At 45.0% G+C, this 16966-nt stretch overlaps 1 long non-coding RNA gene across 2 annotated transcripts in view; it reads left to right on the top strand.

Annotated features, from left to right (window-relative positions):
- Positions 1-16966, top strand: part of LOC140119276 (uncharacterized) — a 41046-nt gene that overhangs the window by 14322 nt on the left and 9758 nt on the right. The window lies entirely within an intron of this gene.

The following is a 16966-nucleotide window of genomic DNA, read 5'->3' as shown; positions in this document are numbered from 1 at the left end:
GCACCAAGTTAAGTGTAGTAGCGTTCTTATAAGTTTGGGATATGGCGGGTGAGGGGAATGTAAACAGATGCGCAAGAAGCGCATGATGCGCATGGAGCTGGCGTTCCGCTGCCAGGCGAGCTTTCGCCAATCCAAGCCCCTGTCTCTAGGCTACTCCCCAAACAGCACTTCTAAGAACCTTTTGTATAAGATCAAGTGTAGTAGCGTTCTTATAAGTTTAGGATATGCCGGGTGAGGGGAATGTAAACAGATGCGCAAGAAGCGCTGAAATAATATCCCTAAATGGTAAAAGTTTGCCAGTATATTTTGGGGATTACACAGCAGGGTGGCGACAAAGTTAACAACTTTGATGTGGAATCCATGAAAACAACCCAAATTTCTGCCTGACACACCTCGTTTGATAAAGGGACGATGTATGGAGGCAGCTATATGGACGACTTTTGGAGGTAGCAATGGAGACAACGTGTGGAGGCTGCTATGGAGACAATTTAATTTGGATAGTGCCTGTATGTGGCAGTCCCAAACATTTTTCAAACCAGAGGAGCAGGTAGGTGGCCCTCCAGTAAAATGGGATAGATTGAGTGCCTGTATGTGGCAGTCCCAAAAATGTTTCAAACCAGAGGAGCAGGTAGGTGGCCCTCCAGTAAAATGGAATAGATTGAGTGCCTGTATGTGGCAGTCCCAAAAATTGTTCAAACCAGAGGAGCAGGTAGGTGGCCCTGCAGTAAAATGGAATAGATTGAGTGCCTGTATGTGGCAGTCCCAAAAATTGTTCAAACCAGAGGAGCAGGTAGGTGGCCCTGCAGTAAAATGGAATAGATTGAGTGCCTGTATGTGGCAGTCCCAAAAATTGTTCAAACCAGAGGAGCAGGTAGGTGGCCCTGCAGTAAAATGGAATAGATTGAGTGCCTGTATGTGGCAGTCCCAAAAATTGTTCAAACCAGAGGAGCAGGTAGGTGGCCCTGCAGTAAAATGGAATAGATTGAGTGCCTGTATGTGGCAGTCCCAAAAATTGTTCAAACCAGAGGAGCAGGTAGGTGGCCCTGCAGTAAAATGGAATAGATTGAGTGCCTGTATGTGGCAGTCCCAAAAATGTTTCAAACCAGAGGAACAGGTAGGTGGCCCTCCAGTAAAATGGAATAGATTGAGTGCCTGTATGTGGCAGTCCCAAAAATTGTTCAAACCAGAGGAGCAGGTAGATGGCCCTGCAGTAAAATGGAATAGATTGAGTGCCTGTATGTGGCAGTCCCAAAAATTGTTCAAACCAGAGGAGCAGGTAGGTGGCCCTGCAGTAAAATGGAATAGATTGAGTGCCTGTATGTGGCAGTCCCAAAAATGTTTCAAACCAGAGGAGCAGGTAGGTGGCCCTCCAGTAAAATGGAATAGATTGAGTGCCTGTATGTGGCAGTCCCAAAAATTGTTCAAACCAGAGGAGCAGGTAGGTGGCCCTGCAGTAAAATGGAATAGATTGAGTGCCTGTATGTGGCAGTCCCAAAAATTGTTCAAACCAGAGGAGCAGGTAGGTGGCCCTGCAGTAAAATGGAATAGATTGAGTGCCTGTATGTGGCACTCACAAAAATTGTTTCAAACAGAGGACCGGGTAGGTGGCCCTCCAGAAAAATTAAATGCATAAAGTACTATAGGTAGAGCCAGTGGGCCCTGTCAAAAAATAGCCAGTTTCCTCTGCTTTACTGTACAAAGAGCAGGAGAAGGAGGAAAATGAGGAGGAGGAGGAGGAGTGGATAAATTATTCAGGTTGAGCTTCCTTCACCTGCTGGAGATTGGAAATTAGGAGAAATCCATGCTTTATTCATCTTGATAAGCGTCAGCCTGTCAGCGCTGTCAGTCGACAGGCGTGTACGCTTATCGGTGATGATGCCACCAGCTGCACTGAAAACCCGCTCGGACAAGACGCTAGCGGCAGGGCAGGCAAGAACCTCCAAGGCGTAGAGCGCCAGTTCGTGCCACATGTCCAGCTTTGAAACCCAGTAGTTGTAGGGAGCTGTGTGATCATTTAGGACGATGGTATGGTCAGCTACGTACTCCCTCACCATCTTTCTGTAAAGATCAGCCCTACTCTGCCGAGACTGGGGACAGGTGACAGTGTCTTGCTGGGGTGACATAAAGCTGGCAAAAGCCTTGTAAAGCGTACCCTTGCCAGTGCTGGACAAGCTGCCTGCTCGCCTACTCTCCCTCGCTACTTGTCCCGCAGAACTACGCACTCTGCCGCTAGCGCTGTCAGAAGGGAAATACTGTTTCAGCTTGTGCACCAGGGCCTGCTGGTATTCATGCATTCTCACACTCCTTTCCTCTCCAGGGATGAGAGTGGGAAGATTTTGCTTGTACCGTGGGTCCAGGAGAGTGAACACCCAGTAATCGGTGCTGGAATAAATTCTTTGAACGCGAGGGTCACGGGATAGGCAGCCTAGCATGAAATCTGCCATATGCGCCAGAGTACCAACGCGTAAGAATTCACTCCCCTCACTGGCCTGACTGTCCATTTCCTCCTCCTCCAACTCCTCCAACTCCTCTTCTTCTGCCCATACACGCTGAACAGTGAAGGACTCAACAATGGTCCCCTCTTGTGTCTCGCCAACATTCTCCTCCTCTTCCTCCTCATCCTCCTCCACCTCCACCTCCTCCGATATGCGCTGAGAAACAGACCTCAGGGTGCTTTGGCTATCAACAAGGGAATATTCTTCCCCCGTCTCTTGTGACGAGCGCAAAGCTTCCGACTTCATGCTGACCAGAGAGTTTTTCAACAGGCCAAGCAGCGGGATGGTGAGGCTGATGATGGCGGCATCGCCACTGACCATCTGTGTTGACTCCTCAAAGTTACTCAGCACCTGACAGATATCAGACATCCACGTCCACTCCTCATTGTAGACTTGAGGAAGCTGACTGACCTGACTACCAGTTCTGGTGGAAGTTGACATCTGGCAGTCTACAATCGCTCTGCGCTGCTGGTAAACTCTGGATAACATGGTCAGTGTTGAATTCCACCTCGTGGGCACGTCGCACAACAGTCGGTGAGCGGGCAGTTGGAGGCGGCGCTGCGCTGCCCTGAGAGTGGCAGCATCTGGGCTGGACTTCCTGAAATGCGCACAGATGCGGCGCACCTTCGTGAGCAAATCAGACAGATTGGGGTATGTCTTGAGGAAACGCTGCACTATCAGATTTAACACATGGGCCAGGCATGGCACATGTGTCAGTCTGCCGAGTTGCAGAGCCGCCACCAGGTTACGGCCGTTGTCACACACAACCATTCCCGGCTTGAGGTTCAGCGGTGCCAGCCACAGATCAGTCTGCGCCGTGATGCCCTGTAATAGCTCTTGGGCGGTGTGCCTTTTGTCGCCTAGGCTCAGCAGTTTGAGCACCGCCTGCTGTCGCTTAGCGACGGCACTGCTGCTGTGCCTAGAGCTACCGACTGATGGCGCCGTGCCCACGGATGGTAGTTCGGAGGAGGAGGTGGAGGAGGGGTGGGAGGAGGAGGAGGCATAGTAGGCCTGAAACACCTGGACCGAGGTAGGCCCCGCAATCCTCGGCGTCGGCAGTATATGAGCAGCCCCAGGGTCAGACTCGGTCCCAGCCTCCACCAAGTTAACCCAATGTGCCGTCAGCGATATATAGTGGCCCTGCCCGGCAGCACTCGTCCACGTGTCCGTGGTCAGGTGGACCTTGTCAGAAACGGCGTTGGTCAGGGCACGGATGATGTTGTCTGACACGTGCTGGTGCAGGGCTGGGACGGCACATCGGGAAAAGTAGTGGCGGCTGGGGACCGAATACCGAGGGGCGGCCGCCGCCATGAGGTTGCGAAAGGCCTCGGTCTCTACTAGCCTATAGGGCAGCATCTCCAGGCTAAGCAATCTGGAGATGTGCACATTAAGGGCTTGGGCGTGCGGGTGGGTTGCACTATATTTGCGTTTCCGCTCCAGCGTCTGGGGTATGGAGAGCTGAACGCTGGTGGATGCTGTGGAGGATCGTGGAGGCGACGATGGGGTTTTTGTGGCAGGGTCCTGGGCAGGGGGCTGACTAGCAGCTGACACAGGGGAAGGAGCAGTGGTGTGCACGGCCGGAGGTGAACGGGCTTGTTGCCACTGAGTGGGGTGCTTAGCATTCATATGCCTGCGCATACTGGTGGTAGTTAAGCTAGTAGTGGTGGAACCCCTGCTGAGCCTGGTTTGGCAAATGTTGCACACCACAGTCCGTCGGTCATCCGGTGTTTCCTTAAAGAACCTCCACACTTCTGAAGATCTAGCCCTCGCCGCAAGAGCCCTCACCACGGGAGCTTCACTAGTTGACAGTGGCGCTGATGCACCAGCTCTGGCCCTGCCTCTCCGTCTGGCCCCACCACTGCCTCTTCCAACCTGTTCAGGTCGAGGACTCTCCTCCGTCTCAGAAGCACTGTGTTCACCCGGCCTCTCAACCCAGCTTGGGTCTGTCACCTCATCATCCTCCGATCCCTCAGTCTGCTCCCCCCTCGGACTTCCTGCCCTGACAACAACTTCCCCACTGTCTGACAACCGTGTCTCCTCATCGTCGGACACCTCTTTACACACTTCCACTACGTCAAGAAGGTCATCATCACCCACAGACTGTGACTGGTGGAAAACCTGGGCATCGGAAAATTGCTCAGCAGCAACCGGACAAGTGGTTTGTGACTGTGGGAAGGGTCCAGAAAACAGTTCCTCAGAGTATGCCGGTTCAAATGCCAAATTTTCCTGGGAGGGGGCAGACTGGGGGGGAGGAGGCTGAGGTGCAGGAGCTGGAGGAGTGGCGATTTCGGTGACATGGGTGGACTGCGTGGAAGACTGACTGGTGGTGGACAAATTGCTCGAAGCATTGTCAGCAATCCACGACATCACCTGTTCGCACTGTTCTGGCCTCAACAGTGCTCTACCACGAGTCCCAGTAACTTCAGACATGAACCTAGGGAGTGTAGCTCTGCGGCGTTCCCCTGCTCCCTCATCAGCAGGTGGTGTCTCACCCCGCCCAGGACCACGGCCTCTGACCCCTGCAGTAGTTGGACGCCCACGTCCCCGCCCTCGTCCTCTACCCCTAGCCCTCGGGTTAAACATTTTTAAAATGAGAGTTATAACTTTATTTTTTTTTTTACTTTTTTTTGTTTTTTTTTGTGTTTTTTTTTTTTTTTTTGTGTTTTTTGTTTTTTTTTGAGTTTTTAAAACCAAACAATGCTATCCTATTGCTATGGCTATTTTCTAGCCAAGTATCAAAGGAAGCACAGTACTATGCCAGATGAGATGACACTGAGTTATTGCCTAATAGAAATCCAACCCCTACTGAATTTTGCCACTTCGGCCTTTGCTATGGATATGTGCGCCACTAAGCGCAGAACACAGCGGTCGCAAGTCCCACTACAAATTGCTCAGAATTGGCAAGTACATGCACTGCAGAAACTACAGCCACCAGCAGATCAACCAGAAATCAAATATATAGAACGCTACTGTAGGCTTCAAGATCAAGAAGCTGTTTGTATTCTCCTATGGCTATTTTCTAGCCAAGTATCAAAGGAAGCACAGTACTATGCCGGATGAGATGACACTGAGTTATTGCCTAATAGAAATCCAACCCCTACTGAATTTTGCCACTTCGGCCTTTGCTATGGATATGTGCGCCACTAAGCGCAGAACACAGCGGTCGCAAGTCTCACTACAAATTGCTCAGAATTGGCAAGTACATGCACTGCAGAAACTACAGCCACCAGCAGATCAACCAGAAATCAAATATATAGAACGCTACTGTAGGCTTCAAGAAGCTGTTTGTATTCTCCTATGGCTATTTTCTAGCCAAGTATCAAAGGAAGCACAGTACTATGCCAGATGAGATGACACTGAGTTATTGCCTAATAGAAATCCAACCCCTACTGAATTTTGCCACTTCAGCCTTTGCTATGGATATGTGCGCCACTAAGCGCAGAACACAGCGGTCGCAAGTCCCACTACAAATTGCTCAGAATTGGCAAGTACATGCACTGCAGAAACTACAGCCACCAGCAGATCAACCAGAAATCAAGTATATAGAACGCTACTGTAGGCTTCAAGAAGCTGTTTGTATTCTCCTATGGCTATTTTCTAGCCAAGTATCAAAGGAAGCACAGTACTATGCCAGATGAGATGACACTGAGTTATTGCCTAATAGAAATCCAACCCCTACTGAATTTTGCCACTTCGGCCTTTGCTATGGATATGTGCGCCACTAAGCGCAGAACACAGCGGTCGCAAGTCTCACTACAAATTGCTCAGAATTGGCAAGTACATGCACTGCAGAAACTACAGCCACCAGCAGATCAACCAGAAATCAAATATATAGAACGCTACTGTAGGCTTCAAGAAGCTGTTTGTATTCTCCTATGGCTATTTTCTAGCCAAGTATCAAAGGAAGCACAGTACTATGCCAGATGAGATGACACTGAGTTATTGCCTAATAGAAATCCAACCCCTACTTAATTTTGCCACTTCAGCCTTTGCTATGGATATGTGCGCCACTAAGCGCAGAACACAGCGGTCGCAAGTCTCACTACAAATTGCTCAGAATTGGCAAGTACATGCACTGCAGAAACTACAGCCACCAGCAGATCAACCAGAAATCAAATATATAGAACGCTACTGTAGGCTTCAAGAAGCTGTTTGTATTCTCCTATGGCTATTTTCTAGCCAAGTATCAAAGGAAGCACAGTACTATGCCAGATGAGATGACACTGAGTTATTGCCTAATAGAAATCCAACCCCTACTGAATTTTGCCACTTCAGCCTTTGCTATGGATATGTGCGCCACTAAGCGCAGAACACAGCGGTCGCAAGTCCCACTACAAATTGCTCAGAATTGGCAAGTACATGCACTGCAGAAACTACAGCCACCAGCAGATCAACCAGAAATCAAATATATAGAACGCTACTGTAGGCTTCAAGAAGCTGTTTGTATTCTCCTATGGCTATTTTCTAGCCAAGTATCAAAGGAAGCACAGTACTATGCCAGATGAGATGACACTGAGTTATTGCCTAATAGAAATCCAACCCCTACTGAATTTTGCCACTTCGGCCTTTGCTATGGATATGTGCGCCACTAAGCGCAGAACACAGCGGTCGCAAGTCTCACTACAAATTGCTCAGAATTGGCAAGTACATGCACTGCAGAAACTACAGCCACCAGCAGATCAACCAGAAATCAAATATATAGAACGCTACTGTAGGCTTCAAGAAGCTGTTTGTATTCTCCTATGGCTATTTTCTAGCCAAGTATCAAAGGAAGCACAGTACTATGCCAGATGAGATGACACTGAGTTATTGCCTAATAGAAATCCAACCCCTACTTAATTTTGCCACTTCAGCCTTTGCTATGGATATGTGCGCCACTAAGCGCAGAACACAGCGGTCGCAAGTCTCACTACAAATTGCTCAGAATTGGCAAGTACATGCACTGCAGAAACTATAGCCACCAGCAGATCAACCAGAAATCAAATATATAGAACGCTACTGTAGGCTTCAAGAAGCTGTTTGTATTCTCCTATGGCTATTTTCTAGCCAAGTATCAAAGGAAGCACAGTACTATGCCAGATGAGATGACACTGAGTTATTGCCTAATAGAAATCCAACCCCTACTGAATTTTGCCACTTCAGCCTTTGCTATGGATATGTGCGCCACTAAGCGCAGAACACAACGGTCGCAAGTCTCACTACAAATTGCTCAGAATTGGCAAGTACATGCACTGCAGAAACTACAGCCACCAGCAGATCAACCAGAAATCAAATATATAGAACGCTACTGTAGGCTTCAAGAAGCTGTTTGTATTCTCCTATGGCTATTTTCTAGCCAAGTATCAAAGGAAGCACACTACTATGCCAGATGAGATGACACTGAGTTATTGCCTAATAGAAATCCAACCCCTACTGAATTTTCCCACTTCGGTCTTTGCTATGGATATGTGTGCCACTAAGAGCTAAACACAACGGTAGCAAGTCCCCCTGCTAATTCCTCACAAAATGGTAAAAGATGCAAATTAAAATAAAAAAAGTAGAACGTTATTGTAGCCCTAAGAAGGGCTGTTGGGTTCTTTGAGAATCACTCCTGCCTAACAGTAAGCTAATAGAACACCCTAACGCTTTCCCTGAGCAGCAGCAGCTCTCTCCCTAGCGGCATCCAGAGACAGAATGATCCGAGCAGCGCGGCCAGCGGCTAGTCTATCCCAGGGTCATCTGATCTGGCCAGCCAACCACTGCTATCGACGTGTAAGGGTACCACGTCATGCTGGGTGGAGTGCAGAGTCTCCTGGCTTGTGATTGGCTCTGTTTCTGGCCGCCAAAAAGCAAAACGGCGGGAGCTGCCATTTTCTCGAGCGGGCGAAGTATTCGTCCGAGTAACGAGCAGTTTCGAGTACCCTAATGCTCGACCGAGCATCAAGCTCGGACGAGCATGTTCGCTCATCTCTATTGGGTTGTCATCAGAACCAGGATTAGCAATAAAGCTTCATTGTAGACACCTGTGATAACTGTTACAGCTGATCATTGTAGCCTAAGGCTAAAGTACAGTAAATTACCAACATCCAAAGGACGGTTTGTAACTAGGGGTCGTCTGTAAATCGGGTGTTCTTAAGTAGGGGACCGCCTGTATGAATATTCCTACTATTTAAAATGAAAACCTGAAAAAAAATGAAAAACTCAAAAAAGTGTATATTCACCATGTAATATTAATTTGTGTTTGAATGTAAGAAATTCATTCAAAGCTTATCATGCCAGGCATGTGCCACTGTAATGCACAGCAGTGTGAAGAGTCAGCACATTTCACATTTCTGGGATTAGCTTACTCAGTATACCATTAGTCAGATATAGAATTGCTTACTTCATATAAAAATGTACTGACAGGGAAATGTAAGTTATGTAGGATTTTACAAGTGCCTTGGAGCTAGGATTGTAAGGTCCTTCCATCTTAACAATTTGTTACAAAAGCTGCCTACGTTAAAGGGGTTGGACCCAGTTTTCAGTATTTTAAATGACTGATAAGTGGGAGTCATCTACCACCGCTAGAAAACTACCACACATATCAAAGTGGTTAAAGACTTTTAGTGACAGACAGGCAATGTTGTGACTAGTTCACATCTCATTTTAGTTTTTTTTGCATCAGTTAGATCTCATGCCCACAAATGTGTTTTAGGGCTCTCATAACGCCTCAGAGCCCTTCCAGTTCATTAGCATCATTTTAATAGTTGATATTAGAAGGAAGGAGTACATGGATAACTATTATAAGAAGGTTACCACTGTCACGGTGTCTGGATCTATGAGTAAGTGTCCCTGATTTATCATGATTGATTTCCTTTCAGCATGGGATATCTTATGGTCACAGTTACATACAACACTCCATGATGGACATTTATCAGGACTTGTACGGAAGTTTCTTGGTATAAAAGCCCTGAAATAACTGCAATTACTATCGATCAGCCAGTATTTGTGATTATTTTCTCCTTGTCATCTCCACGGTAAGTGGGCATTGAGGGGAGGCACGGCCGGTGGTTGAGTGGGCCGTCCCCCCTTCTAGCCCAGCGTTCCTAGTCCTTGCTTGTACAATAGCTGTAGGCTGGGAACATTCAGGCCTGAAATGTCACAGGTTATAGCGCAATTCTACACCAGGCAGGACCTGCTGTACAATTATTTGCTGGCGTAGCAACCCACCGGATATATTGGGAGGCCACAGCCTTTAGAAAATGCTTTTCTCCAATGTGTGTTAAGGCAGAAAAGGAAGAGAATACCTGAAAACAAATCTCTTACCACAGTTTGAAAAAACATCACTTACATTTTGTCTTTCGATGAGAACCCCCTTATTTTCTAACTCGTCTAGCAGTAAAAAAGAGTCTAAGAAAAGAAGCATCACAGGTCAAGGAACATTACTGCACTTGTGATCGCCCAACAGGGACTAAAGTTGTCTAAAAAAAAAAAAAGACTTTCTGGGGGATCGGTGGTGATGGAACAACTAGGGATCTAATGGACAAGAACTGCTTTTTTCTATGTTTTCAGAAACACCTGGAAAAAGAAGTATGAAATTCATTGGTTATTCCAAAGGTTTTTAAAGGCAACCTGTCACTAGGGACCTCATTTTCAATAAAGACAGGTTTACAGCTGCATTACAAATATGTCTTTCTGCCTTCTCTAAGCATTTGCATTACAATATAATTGCGTGTTATAACTTACCTTTCACCCTGACAGTAAGTTACCTGTGTATTCCCGGGGTTGGGGTTGGTTTGAATGCATTTCAAAAAACAACGTGTGACTTTTATGTGCTACTCACTCCTCAGCTCTCAGCTCCCACCTTTGTGCTCTTGTACAGCTCCACCCCCTCCCACTAATGTCAGCTCACCACTACGGTGAGCGCTGAAGAAGCAGGAGGGAGGAGCTATACAGGAGCACAAAAGTAAGGGCTGAGAGCTGAGGAGTCTGCAGCACAGACCAGTCACATGTTGTTTTTTTGAAATGCATCCAAACCAAAGCCCCACCTTTGGGACAGAGTATTCTGTCAGGACACAAGGTAACATATATAACACACAGTTATATTGTAAAGTAAATGCTTATAGAAAGCAGAAAGGCATATTGGCAATGCAGGTTTGATGGCCTACTGAAGCATGTCTTTAGTGAAAATGAGGTCCCTGGTGACAGGTTCCCTTCAAATACCAAAAATTGTTTGCTATTTAAAGATATACCCATTCTGTTCTTTGTGTCATCTTTTTGCCCTGGTCCTGGATTTGTATGACCATGTTTCTGTCATCTGGATTTACTTTCTGCGAGCGGTTAGTTAGTAGTTGCTATTGGATAGAAATCTGAAGATAATCTCTTGAGTCATATCCAAAAGATCTTCCCTATGTTTAAGGAACGCCATCTTGGAATGCTGTAATACAGGGTGCGCCATACAGAAATCAGAATATTGTGGTGGTAAATATGCAAGGGCCTTGCCCATTAAATCCGTGTTACCAGTCATAGGCTCTTCCTGATCTTTCATAGTATTTGGAAATGAACAGACTTTGCCTACCATGTGCTTTCTCCCATAGGAGTTAGAAGAAGCTGTTAGTTGGGATTTATTGAGATGATAAAGTTGTCTGTGGATGCCAGCCATAGCGGAGGATTCCAGCAAAGCAAATCAGTCAGTGAAGTAATTAGGTTGCTTTATAAGTATGGCTTTTAGAAAATGTGTAGAGGGAGCTGTGTACTAAAATAAAAGCAATTTGTGGAGCACAGAGGCTTGAAAATAACATTTAGACCTCAGGGATCTGCAGTGAAGTAGCAGAAGCTGTTTATCATATGACTGTGAAATGACAGCCCTACTGTATGAAATCCCTCGCAGAAGCTGATAAATGAGTGTACCAGTAGCTCTCCATGTGCTTGTATTGCTAGTACTTGAGTGTTATTGCATGTCAGATGAGGTCACATGCTAAATACGGAACACTGGATGGTCAGTGTTGCGGGGGTGTGGTTGTGATATTCTCGCTGAAGGCATAACCATAAAGATATTAAAGCAACTTTTCACCCTGACAGTTTATCCTTCATTAAAGGGGTTTGCCCATGAAATAGAGTCATCAAATTTTAATCTTCTAGTGATGTTAACACAATAAAGATCCTTTTTAACCCCTTACTTTATAATTTTACTCGGTTTTATTGCTGTTTTAAATCCTATAACTCAGTGATGGTCAGTGTAAGATTCCAGAGTTTGGGGCGGGGACTCTCTAAGCAGACACTTCATGATTCCTCTGTGCTGTGCTTACTGTGTGCTGACAATGTGCTTAGATTAACAGGGTGCAGGTTTAACTACATTTTTATTTAGCTACTGGACATTCTACTAGTATCTGACACATAGAAAAAGAGAGGCGAGACAGATCAGAGATGAGAGATCCATGAGATGGATATAATACACAATGACACACTTCGGCTCTGCTACGTCTCAGCTATAACACACCCAGAGTGCCTCCCACCTCTGGATAAAGACCTTATCTTATCTGCAGTTTATAGAGTAAACTCTGAATTTGCTTTTCGGCAGGAAGTGCCTGTGTCTGAGCTCGTCTTGTAATGCGAGCGAGGGGTTAGGTGCAGAGAGCTCTGCAGCATGCAGAGAGGAGAAGCTATTCAATAAGAAAAATCTGCCCTGTCTGACCATAGTACAAATATATTCGTAAATCGTAAACACAGGACTGATAGATACAGGTTAGAATTATATCTGTGAAATGCTGTATTTCTGTTAATAACATTTAATTAGAGAATGTGTTATTTTGTTATCCTGAGTATATTTTAGAATATTTTCTAAGTACAAGCTAATTGTCCAAAAGTATAAGGGTCAGGGGACTACAAAAAGTGCACAATATGTAGAATCTGTCACCTTGAAAAAACAGGTTAATCTGCAGGCAGAATATTATAGAGCAAGAGGAGTGGAGCAGACGGATTTATCATTTTGTGAGAAAATATTCTGTACACTTTATCATTTGTTGGGTGAAAGCCCTATTCTTCCTGCGCTTGGAAGTCTATAATTTTGAATACTGTATAGATTTGTGCATTGCATTATCCTATAAGTCACATAGTACGGGACCATGATATGTAGAAGCATACTCAAGTAATAAATGTGTATTGCTATGATTCTTCTTGGATGCAGCAGGTCCCAACATTATAACAAAAGCATGAATGGTGCTATGAGAAGATAACATATCCAGCTGTATGGCCTCATGCACAAAACCTTTTTTTTGCTTGCACTGTGTCTCACCGCACCATGACTGGGCCACTCATTTCCTATAGACATCAGCAGGGTGAACATTTCCCCCCCCCCGTGCCAATGTCCACCGGCCAGTGCAGGACGTAAACAAGATCTGTTTACGGACCATTTTAAACACACATTAGAATGGTGGAAGTTGTGATCGGGTCTAGGATAATGGAGAACGTGAATTCAACATAAAGAACTTTTTTAAATAAACCAAACATGTCTCAAGAGTGATGCCTGCCTGATCTTCTACACTCCTCCTCATACTTACAGTATAAAAGCCCAAGATTGGCCATGAGCAACAGCTAATAGCAAACCAGTAGCCCATTTATCTTGTATATGTTTACCCAACAGGTGACATCTGACAATACTCTTCTCAATTCTGGCCTCCTCCTCAAGTCCAAGTGCTGTGCTCTGGCACTGTTTAGTGACTGGATGTAGTTTATGCTGGCCCCATAGCGGAGATGACAGATCACTCTATAGATGAGAATTAGCAGCCTGTTTATATGTGCGGATGCCAAGCTTGAGATCTGGTCTAGTATCTGACTTTTTAAATATGGAAAAGTTAGGTATAAATTCAAAACCAAGGATGGAAAAATGGGTCAGTAAACTATGCAGAAGTCATCATGATGATCTGGGCCAAATAGAAGACTCACCAATAGGATATTGTATTGTGTGTGAGGTAATAATAATAATCTTTATTTGTATAGTGCCATCATATTCTGTAAAGGACTAAAAAGGAACAATAGGAGTAAGGACTCCGCTCGCAAGAGCTTACAGTCTATGAGGATGAGGGGGGTGACACAAGAGGTAAAGAGATTGTATAATGGTCCAGCCATTCTTTATAAGGTAACAGAAAAAAATAATTTGATAAATAAAAAGTTTGCTGCTTGAAATAGCCATCAGCCGCCATCTTATATACAAAGTCCAAGGTGAAAGTGACTGCAGAGAAGCCTGAAGCTTGGTATATATCTGGTGTTTGCTGGATAACAGACAGGAGACAGGAGATAGGATGGATTAGTAAAGAGAAATTGACATTTCAAGCAGTTGGCGAGTGTGATAGGCTTGCCCTAAGACAGTGATGGCTAACCTATGGCACTGGTGCCAGAGGTGGCACTCAGAGCCCTTTCTGTGGGCACTCAGGCCATCACCAGAGATGACTCCAGGTATCTTCCTGCAGTCCCAGACTTGCTGTGCACAGAGCTATTAAAGTGACAGCTCTACCTGGGACTATTTTCTGCTTTATTGGTGTCCTCAGGGGCTGGTATCAATGAAAACTGTGACAGAGAAGGGAGTATAAATCACAAATTACATTTCTGTGTTGGCACTTTGCAATAAATAAGCGGGTCTTGGTTGTAGTTTGGGCACTCGGTCTCTAAAAGGTTTGCCATCACTGCCCTAAGAGATGAGTTTTAAGAGCACGTTTGAAGCTTTGGAGGTTGGCTATTAGTCTGATAGTCTGGGGAAGGGCATTTAAGAGAAGCGGTACAGCTTGGAAAATGTCCTGTAGACGTGAGTTAGAAGGTTCAAATGAAGGTAGAGATTAATCTAATATCACTGGCAGATCAAAGAGCACCGGTTGGGGGATAGACTGAGATGATAGAAGAGAGGCAGGAAGGTGCAGCACTATGCAGAGCTTTGTGGATGAGGGTGATTATTTTAAACTGTATTCGGAAGTTGACGGGCAACCAGTGCAGTGATTGACACAAATTGGAGGCATCCTTGTAGCATTAGGTCTGAAAGACAAGCCTGGCTACTGCACTAAGAATAGATTATAGAGGAGACAGTTTAACAAGTGGAAGAGCGATTACTAGGGAGTTACAGTAGTCTAGACGAGAGTGAATCAGAGCAACAATTAGCATTTTAGAAGTTTCAATTGCAAGAAATGGGTGGATTCTGGAGATGTTTATGAGATGCACACGGGAGGAGCGAGCAAGAGATTAATTATACGGTACTAAGGAGAGGTTGGAGTCCAGCACAACCCCAAGACAGTGGCCGTGCTGCCTCTGGGTTATGGTGTTCCCACAGACAGAGATGGAGAAGTCATGGTTGGGTCTGTTAGTAGATGAAGAAATGACAAGAAGTTCAGTCTTAGAAAGATTAAGCTTCAAGAAGAGAGAGAACATGAAGTTTGAGATGGTAGAGAGACAGTCACTAGTGTTCTGAAGTAAGGCTGGGATGACGTTATGTGTATAGCTGGGTATCATCAGCATAGAGATGATACTGGAAACCAAATCTGCTAATGGTTTGTGCGATAGGGACAGTATAGAGGGAAAAAAAGAAGAGGACCTAGGTCTGAACCCTGAGGAAGCCCGACAATGAGAGGACGATGAGAAGAGAAAGATCCAGAAAAGCAGACACTGAAAGTGTGGTCAGAGAGATAGGAAAGGAGAGTACAGTGATCTTTAAGCCAGAGGTCCCCAATTTTTTTTTGCCTAGGGACAGGCTGTAACCATAAATTTTCTCCAGGAACCGGTGTGTGAGGGGATGCGGTCTGGTGTCATAGTTTCATAGCCAAAAATGTATGTTTGCATGCCCCACCATAACACTCTGTGTGCCTAGTATGGTATCTTATATTGTCCCCTTTCCTGAAGCATGCCCCCCCTCCATGTCTTCTCTTTCTTCACTTCTCTTCTGCATTAGAGCATGCCGCTAATGTCAGGAGACGCGATTAGATGACATAGAGCAGCGCATTAATGTGGAAATTAAGTAAAGAAAGAGAAGACTGCTGCAGGATAACTGGGAAGGTGAGTTTTTTTTTTGTTTATACAGAGAACGGTCATGACCCGGAACCAGGTGTTCCACGGCCCGGTCTGGGTCCACGACCAGTGGTTGGGGAACACTGCTTTAGGAGGAGGGGCTGGTGGTCCACAGTATCAAACGCTCCCGAGAGATCCAGAAGAATGAGCAGCAAATAGTCACCTTTGAATTTAGCAGTGAGAATACATTTCTAAGATATATATATATATATACACACACACATGACCTACTTTTTGTATTGGGATACTGCTCAATTACAAAATATTGAGCTCCTTGAAATCTTGTGGGTTGCTGCTGTCATTTGAGGTACTGCCCCCTGGCAAGATGACTTAATAAAGCTGGTTATTTGGGTATTCATGCAACTGAACAAAGTTGTATATATTTAAGCCACAATGAAACTCTGCACCATTAGCCTATTAGAGTAGGAATATTATTCCATGAAGTCCTTCACCACAGGTTGCCCACTCACTAAGGGAACTTGTAGTTGAAGACTTGAATCAGAGCCATTCAAAATATTAAGGTAGCTTCCGGGTTATCCATTTGAATCCAAGAACCAGACATTAAAATACATTTTTTCTAATAGACAGAAAACAAGTTATGGACACAATGTTCTAGTGGGCACTGTGGGCCAGTGGTACATTGAGTTACATGCAAAAATGACATGGATATATCTGTACTGTATGTGGCCAATAATAACACAAATGGTCATTTACTGCAAATGTCAAGAGTAAGTTCAAGGTTTGATACTTTAAATAACTGCTATTTCAAAGACATCTATGGGAATATACTCTGAAGCTTTGAAGTAGTTTACAATCTCTCATACTGTTTGCCAGAAGGATTCATCATTGAAGAATAGACTGCCAAATGGGGTTTATTTTAATAGGCAAGGGACATAAATACTGCAAAAGGTGCATAATTATTACTTAGGACAACAAAAGATGAGATGGCAAGTGGGAATTCTATAGCTTATATCCACGGATACTATGAATCACAGTCTTTGGCTCTATTTTCATTGATTTCTCCCATCCTAGATATGGACATCCTAGTCCAGTGCATTCCCTAAAATTAACCTTACACTGTAGCTCCTGGTTTATAATGATTTTACCTAATTGCCATATATCAATCCCTGTTCGCCCATATTAGGCATTTTTTATTTCCAGAGTTATTTTTTCTGCTATAAAGCTACCTTTCCTCAGCAGCAGAGAAGCAGGCACCAACTAACTTACTCCTACCTTTGCCCTAAAGCCGAGTCAATTACATCCTGCCCATAGCTCCCATGAAGTCGTGTGCTATCTCCAGAATTAACTTGGCAGCAAATCCAATGAGATTCCAACAAGTAAATCTACTCAGCTTCTCATAGTCGGTACATATTCACAAGTCTTTAGTGAGCCTATTTGAGAATTTTCAAATGGGGTAGCATCGATTGAGTAGTAGAAAATACACAGCAGTGATGATCGGTTCTGGA

The sequence above is a fragment of the Engystomops pustulosus genome, chromosome 2, assembly GCF_040894005.1.
Source record: "Engystomops pustulosus chromosome 2, aEngPut4.maternal, whole genome shotgun sequence".
NCBI classification, from domain to species: Eukaryota; Metazoa; Chordata; class Amphibia; order Anura; family Leptodactylidae; genus Engystomops; species Engystomops pustulosus.
The sequence above is the reverse complement of the archived record's forward strand: the minus strand, read 5'-3'. Positions and strand labels throughout refer to the sequence as shown.